Source organism: Pleurodeles waltl, chromosome 7 (assembly GCF_031143425.1).
Source record: "Pleurodeles waltl isolate 20211129_DDA chromosome 7, aPleWal1.hap1.20221129, whole genome shotgun sequence".
Lineage (NCBI taxonomy): Eukaryota > Metazoa > Chordata > Amphibia > Caudata > Salamandridae > Pleurodeles > Pleurodeles waltl.
Window position 1 is genome coordinate 1,028,564,654 of NC_090446.1, and position 21,513 is coordinate 1,028,586,166.

A 21,513-nucleotide genomic window follows, 5' to 3' on the forward strand; every position below is an offset into this window, starting at 1 on the left:
GCAAAAACAGAGTCCACCACACATCAACAACCTGGGAAACAGAGGCAAAAAGTTAAGGGATACCACTCCAAGGATAAAAAGTCTAACACGTGTCCCCCCCAGCTGTAAGTGGGGAGCAACTACCCAACCTCATGGGAGTTCTCATCACTAAGGCAGAAGAATCTGGACAGACCATCAGCTTTGGTGTGTTCTGTACCAGGGCAGTGGTCCACCGTAAAGTCCATCCCCTGTAGGGAAATGGACCACCTCAACAGTTTTGGATTCTCACTCCTCATCTGCATTAACCATCTGACGGGCCTGTGGTCAGTCTGAACCCGGAAGTGAGTCCCAAACAAGTAGGGTCTTAGCTTCTTCAGCGCCCAGAGCACAGCAAACGCTTCACGTTCTATGGCACTCCAACTACGTTCCCTGGGAAGTAACCTTCTGCTAATGAAGGCTACGGGTTGATCTAGGCCCTCTTCATTAAGCTGTGAGAGTACTGCTCCAATACCATGCTCTGATGTGTCTGTTTGCACAACAAACTCCTTGGAGCAGTCAGGTGCCTTCAGCACAGGTATTGTGCACATGGCAGCCTTCAGGGCATCAAAAGCGTTCTGGCAAGCCTCTGTCCAGATCACCTTCCTTGGTTATTTCTTAGAGGTCAACTCAGTTAAGGGGGTCACAATGGTACCATACCCATTGATAAACCTCCTGTGATAGCCAGTGAGGCCTAAAAAGGCCCTCACCTCAGTCTGGGTCTTGGGAGGCTCCCAAGCCAGATGGTGTAAATGTTTGGCTGTAGGGGTGCCACCTGGCCACTCCCCGCCTGGTGTCCCAAGTACACCACAGAACCCTGCCCTATTTGGCAATTGCATGCCTTAATAGTGAGGCCTGCCTTCTGCAGGGCCTCTAGGACTCTCCAGAGGTATTGCAGGTGTTCCTCCCATGTGGAACTGAAAACAGCAATGTCATCCTGGTAGGCGGCACTGAACTCATCCAGCCCAGCCAACACCTGGTTGACTATCCTCTGAAAGGTGGCAGGGGCATTTTGCATCCTGAAGGGCATCACTTTGAATTGAAAGTGCCCATCTGGGGTAGAAAATGCATACCTCTCCTTGGCCCCCTCAGTCAAGGCAATCTGCCAGTACCCAGACGTTAAGTCAAACATGCTGAGGTACTTGGGGATGGGGTGTGCATCATTCATGCTGACCTCATTGAGTCCCCGGTAGTCCACACAGAACCTGAGTTCTGGAGTGGCACCAGGTGCAGCAGCCTTTGGGACCAATACCACTGGGCTGGCCCAAGGACTGCTGGAATGCTCAGTAACCCCTAGAGTTAGCATATTGTATACCTCATCCTTAATGCATGCCCTGACCCTGTCAGTCACCCTGTAAACCTTCTGTTTAATGGGTGGACTGTCTCCAGTGTCCAGATCATGTGTGCACAAGTGTGTGACCCCTGGGATCATGGAAAACAGTGAGGCGAACTGTCCCAACACCTGGAGGCATCCCTCTGTTGCTCCTCAGTCAGGAAGGGGGAGAGGATCACTCCCTCCTCCGACCCATCTTTCTCTCCTGCAGACAGGAGGTCAGGTAGAGGCTCACTCTCCTCCTCCACCCCATCATCTGTTGCAAGGAGCATAGACAGTTCAGTCCGCTCGAAGTGTGGTTTGAGGCGGTTAACATGCAGGACCCTTAAAGGGTTCCTTGGAGACTGCAAGTCCACCAGGTAGGTGACTCCACTCTTGCGCTCCACCACCTCAAATGGCCCAGTCCACTTATCCTGGAGCACCCTAGGCTCCACTGGCACCATCACCCACACTTTGTGACCAGGTTGAAACTCAACTAGAGTGGCATTCTGGTCATACCACCATTTCATATCCTCCTGGCTTGCTTCTAAGTTCTCCTGTGTGAGACCCCTTAAGCAGGCAGTCTGGTTTCTCACAGCCAGCATGTAGCTAAATATATCCTGGGAAGGTTTACTAGTAGATTTCTCCAAAGGCTCCTTTTCCAGACTTAAAGGTCCCCTCACACGGTGGCCATAGATCAGCTCAAAGGGACTAAACCCAAGTCATTTTTGAGGCACCTCCCTGTAAGCGAACAGAAGGCATGGCAAGAGGATGTCCCCCTTCCACCTCAAGGGCTCTGATAGGCCCTGGATCATGCCTTTCAAGGTGTGGTTGAATCTCTCAACCAGACTATTACTTTGGGGGTGGTAAGGGGTGGTGAACTTGTAGGTTACCCCACACACCTTCCACAGAGAGTTCATATATGTTGATATGAAGTGGGTACCCTATCAGATACTACTTCCTTGGGGAACCCCATGCGGGTAAAAACCCCCATTAGTGCACGACCCACCACAGGGGAAGTGACTGACCTCAGAGGAATGGCTTCTGTGTACCGGGTGGCATGGTCCACTAAGACCAGGATAAACCTGTTGCCCATGGCTGTCTTGGGATTCAGAGGCCCCACAATGTCAATACCTACCCTTTCAAAGGGAGTACTAACAACAGGTAAAGGTTGGAGGGAAGCCTTACACTTCCCCCCACTTGCCTGACAAGTTGGGCAAGACCTACAGTGTGCAGCAGAATGCCAAAGGCACATCATGAGCCACCCCAGTAGGAAGGCCCTGAAGCACTGGGAGCTGACCCAGGCTACGGAACCTTAGGCTCACTGTACAGGAGGCTGTCCTCCCAATAGATCAGGTGAGTACTGGGCTCCTCGCCAGCTGCCTGGGCTACAGCCTGCTGCTGCAGGCCCTCTAGAGTAGGGTAAGTTTTCTGTGCCTCACAGAATGCCTCCCTCGTGGGTCCCCCTTCCTGCTGCCACTGCGGCAGATCAGGGACCTCCCCCAGTTCAGCCACCTCTTCCCCTGTAGGCTCCGGGGCATCACCCTCTGGCTCTGCCTCCTCCCAGACCGTGGGAACTTCTGGGGCCATTTTCCCACCCCCCCTGCTCTTCCTCTTCTTGGCAGTCACCTGGGCCACTGTTTCAGGCTCCAGGGGCTCTTGATCACCCTGACGGGCTGCCATTGACTGGGTGTATATGCATACCCTCCCAGGCAGACCCAACATCTCCAAGTGAGACCTGTGTTCCACCTCCTTCCAAGGGGAATCCTCCAGGTCATTGCCTAGCAAACAATTTTCAGGCATCGTTGGACTCACAGCTGCCTTCAAGGAACCTGTGACCCTCCCATTGTAAGGGAACCTGCGGCACTCTGCACAGGCACTCTGGGTTGTCTACTGCAACTGCTTGGTGAAGTACCCGTGATCAATCTGCTCTTCAGACACCAGCTGACTCCTCACTGTAGTTACACTGGCTCCTGTGTCTCTCAGATCCTCCACCTTCTGCCCATTGATGGTCACCCACTGCCTATACTTTTTAGTGTTCTCAGTCACAAGGGTTCTCTGGACCATCTCACTGTCCCCTAGTGAGACAAGGGTCATCTCAGCTGGCTCCCACCCACCTGGAACCATCTCCTCCCCAAGCACTACACTAGCCAAAACCTGGGGATGCACACCAGTGGGTGCCGGTGTACACTTGGGGCATTTGAGGTCCCCCCTCACATGACCCACTTGGTCACATGCATAACAATTACATGGGGGTCCCCCTGCCACTGGCTTCCTTTTGGAGAACCATGGCTTCTCACTGGGGGGTTGGGAATCTTTACCCTGGGAATCAGGTTGGGGCCCTTTAGCGAACTCCCCCTGTTTACCCTTACCCCCCTTTCTTCTGAGAGGGACCCTGCCCACCCTTGGCGTGGTCTGCCCCATACCTCTTTAGGACCCTGGTGCTCTCCCAGCGGTCTGCTTCCTGTGCAAGCTTTCTGGGATCAGCCAGCTTGCTGTCAATCAGGTGCTGGCACAGCTCTGGAAAACGTAACTGTACAATTGCTCCCAAGCAATCAGATTGTAAAGCCCCTCCTATGTTGTTACCTTACTGCCCTTCACCCAACCATCCAGTGACCTGCAAAAAGAATCAACACATTCCAACCATGTTTGGGATTCTTTCTTCTCATAGGACCTAAACGTGTCCTTATACTGCTCAGGGGTGAGATCATATCTTGTGAGAAGGCCATCCTTCATGATAATGTAGGTAAGCTTCTGAGCATCCCCTAAGGCTGTCAGTGTATCCCTCCCCTCTACCTCTAAATGCTTCCACAGACCCGCCCCCCAATGAGCTTCAGGGACCAGATTCATGTGGAGAGCAGACTAATACCCCTTGAACCACAAGTATATGTTATCCTCCCTCTTGTAATCCTTCACAAGATCTTTTGGTATGTGTACCCTTCTCTCAGGCCGCACTGTGATGTGGCTGCCACCATCCCTACTAGACTGGCTCCTCTGATTCAGCTCCCTTAAGCTGAGCTCATGGGCCAACAATAACTTTTTCTCCTCTATGGCCATCCTCATTTTCTCCAACTCCCTCTGGTGCTCCCTCTCTGCCGGTCTGTCCTGCAATTCTTCATGAGCCAGACCCTTAGATGAGACACTGCTACCTGCCCTGGAGACCCTGTCCCTGAACATAACAGGCCCACCACAATACCGTTGTGTATGGAATGCTCTTCCTCCTCCTCCTTATCCTCTGTGGGCCCTTCAGTGGCCTTGGCTGTCACCCAGGCCCTCAGCGCCAAAAATCACAAGATAAGTAGTATGTGGTCACGTAGTGGTCTGCACTGAAAACAGTAGTGTACACTTAATCACTGTATGTCAAGTACAAATATGAGTACAATCCCACCGCTGCCACCAATGTTAAAAATGGGGTCTTTGGTTGGCAGTCAGGTTACCCCCTGTCCAAGCAAGAAACTTCACTCTAGTCAGGGTAAAAGAGAATCAACCTCAGCTAGCCCCCGCTCACCCTCTTGGTTGCTTGGCACGAGCAGTAGGCTTAACTTCAGAGTGCTGGGTGTAAAGTATTTGTACCAACACACACAGTAACTTCATGAAAACACTACAAAATGGCACAACACAGGTTTAGAAAAATAGAAAATATTTATCTAAACAAACCAAGCCCAAAACAACAAAAATCCACAATACACAAGTCAAGTTATCAATTAAAGACCAAAAATAGTCTTCATATAATTTTAAACACAACACTAACGCTAATGCTATTAGCGTGGAAATGTATCTGGGTGCGTCAAAAATAACCCTGCACGGGCGAGTGTGCATCAAAAGGGGCTTGGATGTGTCAATATCACTCACGAGCAAGACCGTGCATCGTTTATCCTTCCGTTGAGTCGGCGTGCGTTGTTTCTTCTCTCCGCAGGAGAGCGATGCATTGATTCGAACAGCACTCGCAGGTCCAGGCAGGCCTTGCGTCGTTTTTACACGCCCAGTGATGTTTATGTCAGAAATTCTGCCTCATGATGATCCGAAAGCCACGCAGCGCGAGTTGCGATCTCACCAGCCTCCGTCAGCGATGCTGCACGTCGTTTCTCCAGCCGTGTGTGTCTATCTTCCAGCTGTGCTGCAGGCGAGCATCAATTTTCAGCCACGAAGACGGCGGCGCGTCGATTTTTCAGTTGCGTTGATCTTTTCCACGCACTGCGGTCTGTGCGTGGATTTCTTACTCTTGTTCTGCGAGCTTCTCCTTTTAGGTTCCCAGAAACTGGATGGGCACTACTTGGCAGGGTAGGAGTCTCAACAGAGGCTCCAGTTGCTGGCAGAGAGAAGTCTTTGCTGTCCATGAGACTTCAAAAACAGGAGGCAAGCTCTAATTCAAGCCCTTGGAGAGTTCTTCACAAGCAGGAAGGCACACAAAGTCCAGTCTTTGTCCTCTTGCACAGGCACAAGCAGCAACTGCAGGATAGCTCCACAAAGCACAGTCACAGGAAGGGCAGCTCTTCTTTCTCAGCTCTTCAGCTCTTCTCCAGGCAGATGTTGCTCTTGGTCTTCAGAAGTGTTCTAAAGTCTGTGGTTTTGGGTGCTCTTCTTATACCCATTTTGCCCTTTGAAGTAGGCTTACTTCAAAGAAAAGTCTCTCTTGTTTGTGAAACCCTGCCTTGCCCAGACCACGCCCCAGACACACATCAGGGGGTTGGACACTGCATTGTGTGAAGGTAGGCACAGCCCTTTCAGGTGTGAGTGACCACTCTTCCACTCCCCCCTAGCACAGATGGCTCATCAGGATATGCAGGCTACACAACGGCTCCCTTTGTGTCACTGTCTAGTGAGAGGTGCAACCAGCCCAACTGTCAAACTGGCCCAGACAGGGAATCCACAAACAGGCAGAGTCACAGAAATAGTTTAAGCAAGAAAATGCTCACTTTCTAAAAGTGGCATTTTCAAACACACAATTTTAAAATCAACTTTACTAAAAGATGTATTTTTAAATTGTGAGCTCAGAGACCTCAAACTCCACATGTCTATCCGCTCCCAAAGGAAATCTACACCTTAATCATCTTTAAGGGTAGCCCCCATGTTAACCTATGAGAGAGACAGACCTCACAACAGTGAAAAATGAATGTAGCAGTATTTCACTGTCAGGACATATAAAACACATTACTGTATGTCCTACCTTAGCACCCTGCCCTTGGGCTACTTAGGACCTACCTGAGGGGTGGCCTACATGTAAGAAAAAGGAAGGTTTAGGCCTGGCAAGTGGGTACACTTGCCAAGTCGAACTTACAGTTTAAAACTGCACACACAGACACTGCAGTGGCAGGTCTGAGCCATGTTTACAGAGCTACTAATGTGGGCGGCACAACCAGTGCTGCATTCCCACTAGTAGCATTTGATTTACAAGTCCTGGGCACCTCAAGTGCACTGTACTAGGGACTTACCAGTAAATCAAATATGCCAATCATGGATGAACCAATTACATACACATTTGGTATAGGGGCACTTGCACTTTAGCACTGGTTAGCAGTGGGAAAGTGCCCAGAGTAACAAAAACAGAAAAAACAGAGTCCACCACACATCAACAACCTGGGAAACAGAGGCAAAAAGTTAAAGGATACCACGCTAAGGATGAAAAGTCTAACAATATCCTTGATGAGTACCAATTTAGCTTCCATCTGAATGTGATCTGCCTTGCTGTTGTCACTACAGGGGCTTAGACAGATTCTTTACAAACAACACTGCAGCAGTGATCCCCTCACAGCTTTCCGCAGCCTTCTGCACTGTCATTCATAATAACCTTTATTACTAGATTAAGGGATGTAGGCATTAGTGGCACTACTTGAATGGTTGACATCTTTTTTACAGGACAAGGTGCAAAAGTTAAACTATGAACGTTTCTTTCAGATGCATTGCTGATAACATCAGGAGCACTCCGCATTCTTCTTTATTCTCCTGATTTTTTAATGTGTACATCTCTCTTTTGAATGCCCTAATTCAGTCTTATGGGTGAAAAAACCTTCACATATGCCAATGATATGCATGGTATGAAGCATTTTTATGAACACTCAATATCTTTTTTAAATTCACTTCATGGCTGCTTGAAGGGAAATCAGCATTAGATAGCATTTAACTGTTATAGGTCAATGCAACTTAAACTGAGCTAATTCTTTTTGGAAACAGGCTGCATAACTGGGAAAACAGTGTTTGCTTCAAAGTCTTATCCTCTTTGCCTCCCTTACTCTTAAAGTGAAATTGTTAGACATCATTATAGACTCCGACCTCTCACTGCTTCTTCAGATTAATACTTCATACAGTTTCATTCATCACATGTTACGTCTCCTTCATTGAGACCTACCGTAAATCCCAAAATACATGCTCTCCACTGTTGTATGTGCATGTGTTTCTACCAAACTCGACTACTGTAACATTCTCTTTCTGAGACTCACTGTTAAACTTCTCAATAAACTTCAAAAAGTAAAAACATTCAGCTATTCACTGGGTTTGCTCTAATAATAAGTATAAGTATGACCTTGGAGAATACTCCATGGAATAATTCAAAAGCCCATGTCTCATCCTGAAGGCTTATAGTTTTACTAACTCAACAGCTCTTCCTCTTTGAGTCAACCTCATAAACCAAGTTCTAATATGTAGACTCCTGGCTTGGCTAGTCCATTCTGATTCATCTAGAATACCAATTACAGCCATTCAGGATATGGATGGTACCTCAGTCAATTCACAGGAAGCTATAACCTTGCTTTCTATTCTTACTGCAGCATACTATATGCGGCCAGGTCATGGAAGGTGCTTTGGTGGCTTGGACGTTCTTTGAGATGCTGCAGTTTCCACAGATGCTGGTGTCTCACCCTGCAGACTTGGAAGCCCCTCTGTCGGGAGACGAAATCTCACAGGTTGTCAAACAAATGGCGTGTGGTAAGACTCTGGGGACGGAAGGCTGGACTATGGAATTTTATGCTGCCTTTGCCTTGCAGCCCACCCCACGCCACCTCAAGGTCTACAAACCAGCATACGTGACAGGGATACTTCCTCAGTCTCTGAGGGAGAAAGTCCTTGTGGTCCTGCCCAAGATGGACATAGATCCTCTGGTGCTAGGGTCTTATTGTCTTCTATCCTTTTTCAACACAGGGTACAAGGTCCTGGGGAAGGTGCTGGCCTGTAGGCTGATACCTGTAGCCCAACCCTTGATTGACCCTGATCAAAACGGCTTCATACCTGTTCGAAACACCTTCCTAAATCTACGTCATCTTTTTATGTTAATGGACTTTGCGAGGACCTCCAGGAGAAGCTGGCAGAAGAAGAGTAAGAACTCCCTGGGTCGCTTCTCTCGATATCGAAAAAACATTCAACACCTTGGGGTCGGCATACCTGAAGGAGGTCCTCAGAAAGCTGGGTGTGGGATTGCAGTTATTGTCTTGGCTCTCGCTTCTCTATAACATACAGCTGGCCAGGATTGACAGGAGCCACTATATCGGCTCCATTTTACATCATGTGACTCACTCAGCAGGGCTGTCCCCTATCACGGATTATCTTTGTACTAGCCATGGAACACCTGGAATGCACACTCCTTGCTAGGGCTTTGCACGGTGGTATCAGGATCAGAGACAGATGGTACATAGGCTCCCTTTATGCAGATGACGCACTACTGTACCTTCAGGCTGATGCTGACAGCATACTTACTGTCCTTCTATGCTTCTATGCCTTACTGACCTTCTATGCCTCTTTGGAGATGTGTCTGGGCTTAGGTTAAACAGGGACAATACCCAGCTTTTACCCGTGACAGAGACTACAGAAACCAAAGACGCACCTCCCCAGCACCCTCTGCCCCTGGATGTGGCACATGATAAAATACTTGGAAGTGCAAGTGCATAACTCAGACAAAGATTTGCTAGACACCAACACAGGGAAGGCACTTACAGTGAAACAAAGCTCCCTGCCCTTTCGGACTGGTCTCCTGCTCTCTTCTGTGGGCCGTTCAGCCATTTCCAAAATGTTCGTGCTCCAGAGACTGCTCACTTCTTTTCCGTCATCCCTGCCCTGTTAACCGGGGGTCTTTGTGGGACTCAGCTCACTTTTGAGCACATTGAAATGGGGTAAGGTGAGACGCCCGGTGGTGCTCTCCAAATGATCTCCAAATGATCTTACCCTATGTCTGTGGGTGGCTTTGGCGCCCTAAATTACGAATAATATTTTGCTGTGGTCCAACTGCAGTGGCTGGCATGTTGGCTGGCTGGTTCTGGCTTGTCAGATTTAGGGCAGTGGTTTAGGAGATCATCCTCACCAGAGGTGTTGTAGTGGTTGCTGGGCTCTGAGGTGTTGGTTCCTAGAGGAGAGAATAACATCCTTTTGTGTGTGGCTAGAGCCTGCTTGAGCACCTACACTACCAGATGTCACATGTTTACACCTTATGCGCCGGACCTGCCCCTCTGGGGGATGCCAGGTTGCACTGCACTCCCTCTATGGCATGAGGTAACCCAATGGACAGAGGTGGGTCTTGCTGCCTGGGGAGATCTATTCAATGACAAGATTCTGTACACTTTTGAAGGTCTATGGAGGCCTAGGGCATCTCCAGGGCTCCTTTCTGATGCAGCCCTCACAAGACACCTGCAGCGGATCTGGCAGAGAACTCACCATCAGCCAGAGATCTCCCACTGCTTGCAAACTTTGCTCACACATGGGGGTGCTCAGTGGGCTATCACTTGCTTATATGGCACCTTGCTCACAGACAATGCCACACCACTTCAACCTTTGAATACTTACTGGGAGACAACACTGGAGACGCCACTTGTGGCTGGGCAATGGGAACAATGTAGAGAAATGACCAAAACTCTCTCTACCAATGCTAGACCTAAGTATACCCTGTTTAACTATCTGTACCACACTTATCTCACCTCCCCCCCAAGGATAGTATAGATGAACGTGGGTTCCGGGGATACCTGCCTCTGCAGTACATCCACTGAGGAGGACTTTAGACAAATGGTTTGGGACTGTCCCTCCATCCGTATGTACTGGGACAAGGATTTGCTAACATGTTTTTCTCATCCTTTGCAGGATTCGAAAATGCTTCCCCAAGTCGATGGGATCTTTTGACTCAGTCGGAGTGTGGTAACCATACACAATCGATTCAAACCCAAACAACAAATTTAAACAACACAACCCATGTGGCCTTGGAAGAATACTCCAATCAATAAAAAGTTTCAAAGTTTTATTTTCTAACCACAAAGTCAAAGTCACGTAAACACCATAGGTTGACCTAATCTACTAAACAAGTTTCATCTACTCAACAGCAACACCATTAGACATTCAAGAAGAATAATGCATATTAATAAAGCAATCACTTGTGAGACAGAAACTTTTCAAATCAGACTGTGAATACATTAGTCAAATCAGATTACAAAGATTCAGAAATCAGGATTTGGACCTAGGTTTCCCTACTGCTAGGACAAGCATGTGTGAGAACAGGCTACCACATGCAGGCAAAATTCAAAAAGAAAAGACAAAAATAATTTGGAAACTCATCTATCTGGGACTAAGTTAAACTAGCTAAGAAAAATAAAATAGGAAGGTGTCAGCATGCTAACTTCTACTCAAGAAAGCAGGTCGGGGGACATAACATTTGCTTTAGAATATACCTCTCCTGTGTTCAGCATTCAATTCAGTTTCGTCAACAAAGCATGTAGATCATCAGCAAAGTGTGTTAGAAGCACCATCAGGGAGAACGTGCAGAACACGAGCTGTACATGGAAAATGAGGAAACAAAATAAGATTCTAAAGGAGACTCTGATTAAAACTTACAAGCCCTTCCCTTAATTATTATACTCAAAACAAATTGATTGGTCAGTTCCATGAGTCCACGTTTTGCAAAAGGGCACTATCCAACCAGTCCATTAGCCAAAATCGAGTTTGGAACATCAGGAAACTCTCCTAGGCTTAGTGAGAAGTTGTCTCCCCTTTCCTTGTGACTCCAATAATCTAACAATTTGTACAGCACTTGTTGCAATCCACATTCCTTCCATTGGCACAAGATGATTTCCACAGTTCTCATGAGAAACTGGTTGTTAAACTATGATACTGCTTTACGTTCAGTCCTAAGGTCCTCATGTAACAGAGTCAAGGTGAAACATGTGTGCGCATATGTCTGTGTGCATGTATGCATGTATGTGTGCGTGTATGTCAGCGTGTATGTGTAGTAGTTGTGTGAGTGCGTGTAGGGGTGTGTGTGTGTGTCAATGTTTTGGGGGGTATGGGTTGGGGGGTCCTACTACCTTTGGAGGGTGGTAGGGGGGTCGTGGTTTTGGGGCAAGGACTCTGGGGAGGGGGGTGGGAGAGACCCCTATAAGTGCCAGGGAACGAATCCCCTGGCACTGATAGTGCCTACCGCCATGGTCTGCGTGGCGGTACAGAACCTCACGAAATTCATGGTGGTATGGAGGGTTGTGATACCACCAGCAGTGTAGGGATGGCTGCCAGGCTGGAGACCGAAGTCTCCTGCCCAGCGGTCATTACCACCCTGGCGGTCGGAGTGGAGAAGTGGCGGTTTGGCACGGCAGTCACCGCCATGCTTGTAATTTCATTTTGTTTACCGCCGGCCTGTTTGCGGTATTACCGCCACTTCTCCACCGACCGCCAGGGTTGTAATTAGGGCCTAAATGTTTTTAATTGAATTCATTTCTACAAATAATAATTGCTCTAATGATTAAAATATACTTCCACATTGTTTTAAATCATGTTAGCACATTGTCAGTTCTGGTAGGCACAACGTCCACCATCACACGTAAAACATGAACACCGTTTCTCTCATGAATATAAATGTCACCAAATGCTGACTTCTTGTGCACTAAAAGCATTACTGAAATGTACACTTACCCATATTTTGGAGAGGCTGGGTCCCACCTGCCGAAGGATGCAGTACATTGTATACTTGGGCTTACCAAACGCACTGCTGAGTGAGAACTTCTCAATAAATAATTTACTATGCTCTTGTTTTCGCCAAGAGGCTATAGCCTTGGGTGGGGGGTCTCCCCTCCCACCCCCTATAGAAATATGGCTCTCTGACTTGTTTTCTGGAATACTGGCTGAGTGGGATGGGCTGCACGGGCTGATCGCTGGGTGGGTGAGCCAGCCACACCCCCAGACTGGGAACGGTACTGTCTGCAGTGGAGGCCAAATCCGAAGAGACCACCCTGAACCCTTTTGCCTTTTGTGCTGTCCTTACACTGGGCACAGGTGTTTGTTGGTTCCAAGAGGCGCTGACTGTCTGTGCTGTGGGTTCTTTTCACCCAGGGGAGAGTATCATCCCTGGCCTCTCTATTAGTTACCTTTGCCATCCTGCTATGTCCCTTCCCATTTTACCTCTGCCTCTCCACTGCTGGTGCCCCACCTTGGCCATGGTACATTCCTCCCCTCCTCCTCCTCCCCCAGGTGTCCAATGACACCACCCCCAACCCAGGGGGCCCCATTTCTATTGCGGGGGTTGTGGACGCCCCCCACCAACCGGTTATGTCCTATGCATGCACACTTACAATTGGTTGAACTAGGTGCACATTTTCTTTTTGGCATGTAAACCTACGATTATTTGACGCCTGGATGTGCAAACCACACTCAACCTCATAACAGGGCATATCCGATGATGTAATTTTGTGTTGTTCTCTACCTATGCCAAATGTCTATATGTTTTTCAAATGCCAATAAACACTTTTTTTTTTTTTTTAAACACATGCTGTAGGATAAGAGCTGATGGTCATTCGCTGCATCAAGTGCCTGGTTTAAACCGATGACTTAAAGTTCTGCCATTAACTCATTCATTAATTCAAAGGCAGGTTAGTCGGAGTCCAGTATCGAAGAATAATTAGTGATGTGCCTTTGTTTACTAGAAATGGGTGGAAAATGTACTAGCACTTTATAAAGTGCGCCTAGTCAAAGGTCTCTTTAGAGCCAAACATTTGTTTGCTACTCTAGTCCTCTACCAGTGCAATATCAACATGGTGAAACTCTCCAGTGCACTGGTATGGACAGTCAACTTAAGGGCCTTTGTCTGATATTTTTTGATTAGTGCCCATGTGACGGATATCCCATCTGCCGTATTAAGATCCACATAGGCTATAATGGGATTGTAATACCCTGGATGGAATATCTGTCACGTTTGTGATGGAGTAACCCCCTACACCAGGATCTCAATCAGGCCCTAAATGAGATAGTTTACTACATGCCCAGCTAAGGGAGTGGGAATAGGATTACTATGGCCTGGTTGTCAAACCAACCAGTAAAGGTGGATGGCTCAGTAAGAAAGCCAACTCTTTAAGTGTTAGCCAAAGTGTGTGGCCTCTGGAGTTTCTATGTATGAACATATTTGGAAATAATCTATCCACAAGAGTCATGATAGGATAGGAGTTTCCAAACATTCTAAAAACTGTTAATGAAGACAGATCGCTAGTAAGATACTCTACCAAATCCAAAATCGTTCTGGTAAAGTTTTATCAGAAGAAAGAGACTTTAACACAAAAATGAAGTGCTACATGATCTGAGGGTGGAGGCGCTGGAGAATGGCCACTGGAATTCATGAAGGGCTTCAATACTAGACAGCTAACATCAGTAGAGCAGTGGGTACTCATTTCCTCACTCTGGGTTACTTCTGGGTTAAGAGAGGTAGAGCACTAATTAGACCAAGAGCTTACTTTGAGAGGGTGATTGCAGGTGAGTCCCACTGGTACTAATTGATGGGGAACAGCACTTATTTTTCTCCATCACACTTTGGCCCAGGGCGAGAGAGCAAACACACCAAATGGTAAAAAGGAGGAAGAGAAAGAAGGAAAAAAGTGAGTAAGCAGGAACCGACAAGAGTGAGATAAATGATCAGGGAGTATCTGGGGGTGGATTAAGGAGGAATGAGGTGTAATCAAGACTACACAGTCTTAGTATTCAGCACTCTACGGCACCCTGGCACTTATTCTTTTATAAATTAAGCACTGTTTAGACCCACTTAGCTTGCTAGGCTTCGTCTGGCAAAGTGTCATGTAGTTGCATTGGCTTTTCGTTTACCTACTAGTTTGCACCCATTAATGCATTGCCTTCCTGCTTATTGCTTACCTTTCCTTTTGGGTTCCCCCAGTTTACCTGCTTTGCTCCTATTTTGCCTTGCCTTGTGTTGTGCTGTCTTACTCCCTTTTTCTTTACATCCTTATCAGTGTGTTGGTGCAGCGCCACATTCTTTCCACTTGTATTTTGCTCAGCTTTAGGCCTCTTCAGCTCTCCCCTCTGCTAGAACAGCTGGTGTAGATCTACCAATTTTGTAACTTGTGGACAGAGTGGTGCCATCAATGGAATCCTGAAAGAGTGTGGACGCCAGTCTAGGATTTCTCTCTCATTGCCTTCCCTGGTTCTCTTCTGATTCCTATGTCCAGTGGCAACTACCCCTCCACTCACCAGCTTGAGCATTCATGGACAGTAGAGACGTTTAACAGGTCTACAACTTCAGAACCTCAAAGGCGGCTATGCAGTTCTCTTGTGAGCACATTACTGCAATAAGTAGCAGGTTCATAAAGCTAAGATGTTGAAGGTGAAAGACCACAAGAATTGTAATTTTGTGGAAGCATAAGATTCCAACCAGGAAAGTAGTGCTATAAAATAATTCAACAAGATTTTCTTTTTCCCTTACATTTAGAGTTCTCACTGTCTGTCCTACTCAAACTTTGAGGAAAAACCTTAAGACTTACTTCCTGGGGGCGGAGCCAAGCGCTGTGGAAGATGGCGGCTCTTGCTTAGAGCCGGGTAGAATGGAGACGGGGAATCAAGCCAAAAGTTACTTCTCCGACATCAAAACCTTAAAAAAAAAGGAAAGTACTTCATCGGACACCTAACGGATACTTCTGAACCTATAATCCGCGATCCACTTGCTCTGCAACTCCTTTAGAAACAATATAAGGGAGAGCAGACCCAAACGCCGTGGAATTTGATGACGCTCCCTAAAAGCTGGATGGAACGGAGATGGGGAATCGAGCCAAAAGTTACTTCTATGACAGCAAAGTCTTAAAAAAACTAGAAAATACTTCATCGGAAACCTAATGGATGCTACTGAACTTAAAATCCGCAATCCACTCGCTCTGCATCTTCTTTAGAAGCAATGTAAATGAACCAACGCAGTGGAATTTGACGACTCTCCCTTAAAAGCCGAAAGAAACTAAGACGATGAATTGAGCCAAAAGTTACTTCAACGACAGCAAAGTCTTCAAAAAACTAGAAAATACTTCATTGGAAACCTAACGGATGCTACTGGACCTATAATCCGCAATCCATTCGCTCTGCATCTCCTTTAGAAGCGATGTAAGTGAACCAATGCCGTGGAATTTGACAATTTTCCTTTAAAAGCCGAATTAAACGAAGACGAGGAATCAAGCCAAAAGTTACTTCTCCGACAACAAAGTCTTCAAAAAACCACAAAATACTTCATCGGAAACCTAACGGATGTTATTAGACTTATAATCCACGTTCCACTTGCTCTGCAATTCCTTGAGAAATGACATAAGTGAAAACTGAGCTAAACACCGCGGAATTTGATGACTCTCCCTTATAGACGGGTAGAACGGAACAGGGGAATCGAACCAAAAGTTAAGTCTTCGATAACAAAGTCTTCAAAAAAATAATAATAATAATTCATCGGAAATCTACCAGAAAATAATGGATATATAATCAACAGTCTATTTGTTTTGCAACTACTTTAAAACTGATGTAGGTGAGAACAGAGCCAAATGCCATGGAATTTGACGACTCTCCCTTAAAGCCGAGTGGAACGGTGTCAGAGAAACGAACCAGAAGTTACTTTTCCGACATCAACATTTTTCAAGAAATAAGGTCACACTTCCTCAAAATTCGATTGTTGAACATCAAAGAGCAATGTAGTATATAAAGACAAGAATAAATCTGATATATATGTCAAAGTAGTAGTGTTCTAATAAGAAGTTGACTAAATAAGAATAAGGTAAACAATACATCTGTACAAGGAGGTGGAACCTGAAACATTTTATCTTATCTTCATTTAAAAAAGATTTCCAATTGACTTTGCAATAAAGATTCTACAATGATAGATTGTAAACAAAATCTTAGAAGACAATTGAAGTCTCCTATGTCAGATCCTAAAGTTATAAGACAATTGTCATATAGTGCAGCATTACAATCCATACCAGTTATCACTGAAACCAAACACATAATGGCTGACCCTACTGAATCACCTTCAACAGCTATGGATACTATCTTAAAAGAACTATCAGCCATAAAATCTTCCATTGCTTCTTTGGAAAATACAGTGTCTACTACGGAAGTTCAAGGCTTGAGGAACGAAGTGGTCAAGTTTCAATCTCGTATGCAATCAATGGACAATCGATTGACAGATATTGGAATCCGCATAGATAAGACACCTGATACTAGCCAAGATATTTGGTATCTTCAGCAAAAAATGACCAATTTAGAGGATCGGAGTAGAAGGAATAACCTTAGAATTATAGGTCTTCCAGAGCAAACAGAGAAAGACAATATTCTAGACTTTTTGACTCATTTTCTCCCAACCCTGACGAACATTACTTTTACAGTGCCATTAGAATTTCAGAGAGCTCATCGTTTTCGCTCACGTGGAATAATCCAATCCACAAGACCTAGACATATTTTAGCTTGCTGTTTACGCCATCAGCAAGCCCGTCAGATTATTATGGCTGCCAAAAAACATGGTCCATATGAATATGAAACATCTCAGGTAATAATCACAGCAGATTATTCAGCACCTACAAATCTCAAAAGGAAACAATTCTTAAATCTACACAACAGATTAAAGAAAAGAGATATAAAATATGGTCTTTTGGATCCAGCTATTATGATTGTGACTTTTCAAGGGAAAACCAAAGAATATACAGACCCCCACGACTTGTAATCCTTTTTTGAATGACTTAGATGACAAAGACTCCGAGATGGAACATGAGACTTCCTCACCCTCAACAACTAAAGAATTCTCATCTCCCACCACTCCAGAGGACATAGATCAAGGAGAATGGGAGACTGTTCGATGACAGTGGACACATGGTAGTAAATTTAAAGCATGGAAAAAGTATCAACCAAGAGATAAATCTAGATCTCCTTTAAAAACTTGAATAGAGCGGAAATATTATTGCTTTATCTATTTTCTATTCAATATACATCTCATTACAAGATCAGATTTATTTATGATGTAGGATACTTCATATTGTATATTTGAAATGGCTTTATTTTCCCCCTTCTCCATTCTCCTCTTCATGACTCTTTGGCTTATATCCCCAAATAAAAGTTTAGGTGCTAAGTGTACAAAAATGTCTTATCACTTGTGTTGGACAATTTATTTGATATTTGATAATTTTAATAAGTGATACTTTCCTTTTACTAAATTAATATAAAAGTCACACTGATTTAAAAACTCATCTATAATCTAATTACCTATTGGCATATTTGAAATTTTATAATTGATATTATATTTCTCCTTTCTCTAATTCTCTTATTATTCATCTTCCTATTGATCTTTTTATATTTCTTCTCTTTCTCTCTTTTTATTATTAGAATTTGGATTGATATTATTTTGTTAGTTTTCACATGTCCATTAACAATTTAAAACCTTTAAATGTTATTTCTTTGAATGTTAATGGTTTGACACATTTTATCAAGAGAAAGAAGATAGTTAGTTTTCTTGGACAACAAAAAACGGATATTGCTTTAGTGCAAGAAACACATCTTAATGAATCAGAAAGTGAAAAATTGAAAAGAGATTAGGTTGGTCAAGTTATACATGCTAGCATAAGCAAAATAATTCTAGTAACGATGACACACCTATTCGGAAACGTGGAGTAGCTTTTCTTTTTCATAAAAATTTACCATACAAAATTATTCAAACATGGTTAGATGATGAAGGCTGATATGCATTTGTTAAAATTCGTATTAGAAATTCTTTTATGATTATAGGCACGATATATGCACCCAATGATTCCAAAACGATATTCATTTCAAAGATTAGTAGATTATTATCTTCCTTTGGGTCTACAAAAGTATTGATTGGAGGAGATTGGAATGTTACTATGGAGCCATTCATTGATAAATCTGGCAAACCAGATACTCATCACTCAAATGAAAAGGTCTTATAGATTACATTACAAGAACCACAACGTCTTTTACACCCAGATGACAGAGATTATACCTTTACATCTTGTGTACACTCAATTAGTTCCAGAATAGATTATTTTTTAACCTCATCTGCAATGATACAATCAATAACATCTGCAGGAATTGTTCCTTGTAGCCTCTCAGATCATGATTTAATAAACTTACATATTCATATTGGATTAACACAATCTCCCAAAGCTAATTGGAGATTCAATACTTCTATGTATAAGACACCTCAAGCTAAATTGAATCTTTGCCAATATGTTGACCGATTCCTTGTAGAGAATAGAGACTCAGTTATAGATGCTAGTGTATTATGGGGAGCAGGCAAAGCAGTCATCAGAGGAATGATTATGAGAGATTCATGTCTTCTAAAAAAAATTGAACAATGAGAGGAATTCATTAGAAAAAGAGGTTATATCACTTTCAAAAGATTATAACAAATCTGAATCACCTCAGATTCTAAAAAATCTGTTATCAGTTAAATTCAGACTCAATAATCTATATACCTCTCAGGCAGAAAAATGTTTATTCCTAATTCGACAACATCACTATGAAAGAGGGGAGAAAGCGGGACGTCTTTTAGCTTATCAATTACACCAACAGGAATCATCCAGAGCAATACCTATTATTAAAAATTCTTCAAATGACTTATTTACTTTACCAACAGACATTATTACACAATTCCAAACTTATTATGAAACACTTTATACATCATTGAACTGCGAAGATACAAAGGAGGAAGATGATTTTTTCATTAACCTAAAGATCCAAAGATTAACTCAAGAACAAAAATTAAGACTAGAGGGACCTATATCAACAGAAGAGCAATTATATACAAAGGTAAAGAACTTAATTGGTTTGTCTGGAAAAATCATAAAATTAATAATCTATCCGACATATATACACGGAATAACTCCTTGAAGCCATTCTCACAACTAAAAGATACGTATAACCTCCCCCAATCACAATTTAATAATTATGTATTATTAATGTCAATTCTTAACCCTATAACAAATTTGAATGTAGATTCTATGATACACTCATCCATTGCTCGCCATATCTACATGTGGAAAAACTTTAAAGGCATGGTATCTGGCTTATAATCATTATTCATTGATAAATCTTTTTCAGATGATACACCTAGAAATTTAAAATTATGGTGGTCTACAAGACGTAATATTACTTACTCAGACAAAGAATGGTCTAAAATACAGGAAAATTACAATCAGGGCCTTCGTGATACAAAGTCGAGATTTAACTACTTCAAAATTCTACATCGATGGCACTGGTCACCTTCTAAATTATGCTCTGCCAAACTCAGTAATTAATCTGATTGCTGGAGATGTCGCCAACCCAGCTGCGATATCGTACAAATCTTATGGGAATGTACTGAAATACAACAATTTTGGATACAAATATTACAATATCTGAGAAAAAATGTCCCCAATATTACATCTCAGTCGTCTCGCTTATTGTTACTACATGATACTCATGGTCTAGGTAAGCTCTCTTCACAGGTGTTTAGATGGTTGTCTACAGCAATCGGTATAGCTAAAGTTAACATATTAAGTTTCTGGAAATCACATGCTTTGCCAACTGTCCAAACTTGGTTAAAAGATATGTTTGAGATTGCACAATTCAAAAGAATTATATATAAATTAAACAATAACCTACAGCAGTTCGACCACATATGGAATATTTTTTTAAATAATTGAATTTCTCTGCCCCCTTTTCATTTTATACAAAGATCAATGGGAAATATTGTTTTTCTTAAATACAATCTCTCCAATCCCGATACATATTTACAATGGTCTAACCAATTATTGTTTCCTGTTCCTTTTCTCTGTTTTAACGTGTTATAAGATTGTATAATGAAAGACGAGTTGCTTAAATACTTTGTAATAATATATTTTATGTTCATTGCTACTTTTATTAGTTTCATATAGAACATATCTAATATAGAATAATTATGGAAGGTACTTACTTTTTTTATTTTTTTATTAGTACACTGGATTTCTCTTCTCTCCTTTTTTTCTTATTCTTTTCAAAACATTTACTGCATAATTTATACTGTTAATGAACATTTTGTATTTATTTTGCATCTATAAAACTTTAATAACGAATTGAAATAAAAGAAAAGAAAATGACTTACCTCCTGATTAACTCCTCTCTCATTTGCTGACCAGCATCGAGATTGCTATAGCTTCCAGCACATATTATAATTTACTTGTAAAGAAATAGTGGCCATGGCAGCATCATAGGTGCCCTGTTGCTTTTAATTCAGTCAGCTACGTTTGACATCAGAAAGTATGCAACCACCTTAATGTGATCTGCTGTTGGGGTTTTGATTTGCAATGTCTGCAATCGTTTCTTGCAGACAGACGTAGATTACTGCTCTACTTACTTTTTCTTGTAGGTCTCAATCCCTTACCTGCCGTGTGTGCCAGGGCCCATTGCCACCATCGCTTTTCATCAGTCTACAGCACTTTGTTTAAACGTGCACTCTGATGATACTAATCTTTTCCTAAGATTTAATTGAGGTAGTTAGTAATCGGTGGCCACATTCAAACTTTGCCCATAGTTAATAGGCATTTAGCTGAGAAATACATGAAAGTTAAACCATACAAAAAGTATTACCCTACACTCTGCTGAATGGCTGAGTTTTTGACCATAAGTCAAGTGACCCGAGAAACAGGAGCATTTCCTTGTAAAACATCCTCTACAACCAACCGTGAGCAGGTGCTTGTTAGACATTGTTGCATTTCCCCAAAAGGTTTGCATGGCACTAGACCTAAATTCCTCTTGACCGGACCTGAGAATCATCTTTATCCCCTCGTGCTAATTGTACTCCTGAAAACTTTGTAAATAATGCAAAACACTGTAACACAATGGTTCCCAAAACTGAAAAGGGGAAGCACAGGCCTTTGGGCCCAGTCCCAAATAAGGAGGCCCAGTACTTACCTTACTTATCTGGGATGGGCCCCCCATCCTCTGGTATCTCTCTGGTG

General features: G+C 43.6%; 1 protein-coding gene across 2 annotated transcripts in view; it reads left to right on the forward strand.

The window, feature by feature from the left end:
- Positions 1 to 21,513, forward strand: part of LOC138245867 (actin-related protein 2/3 complex subunit 1A-B-like) — a 151,451-nt gene that overhangs the window by 23,471 nt on the left and 106,467 nt on the right. The window lies entirely within an intron of this gene.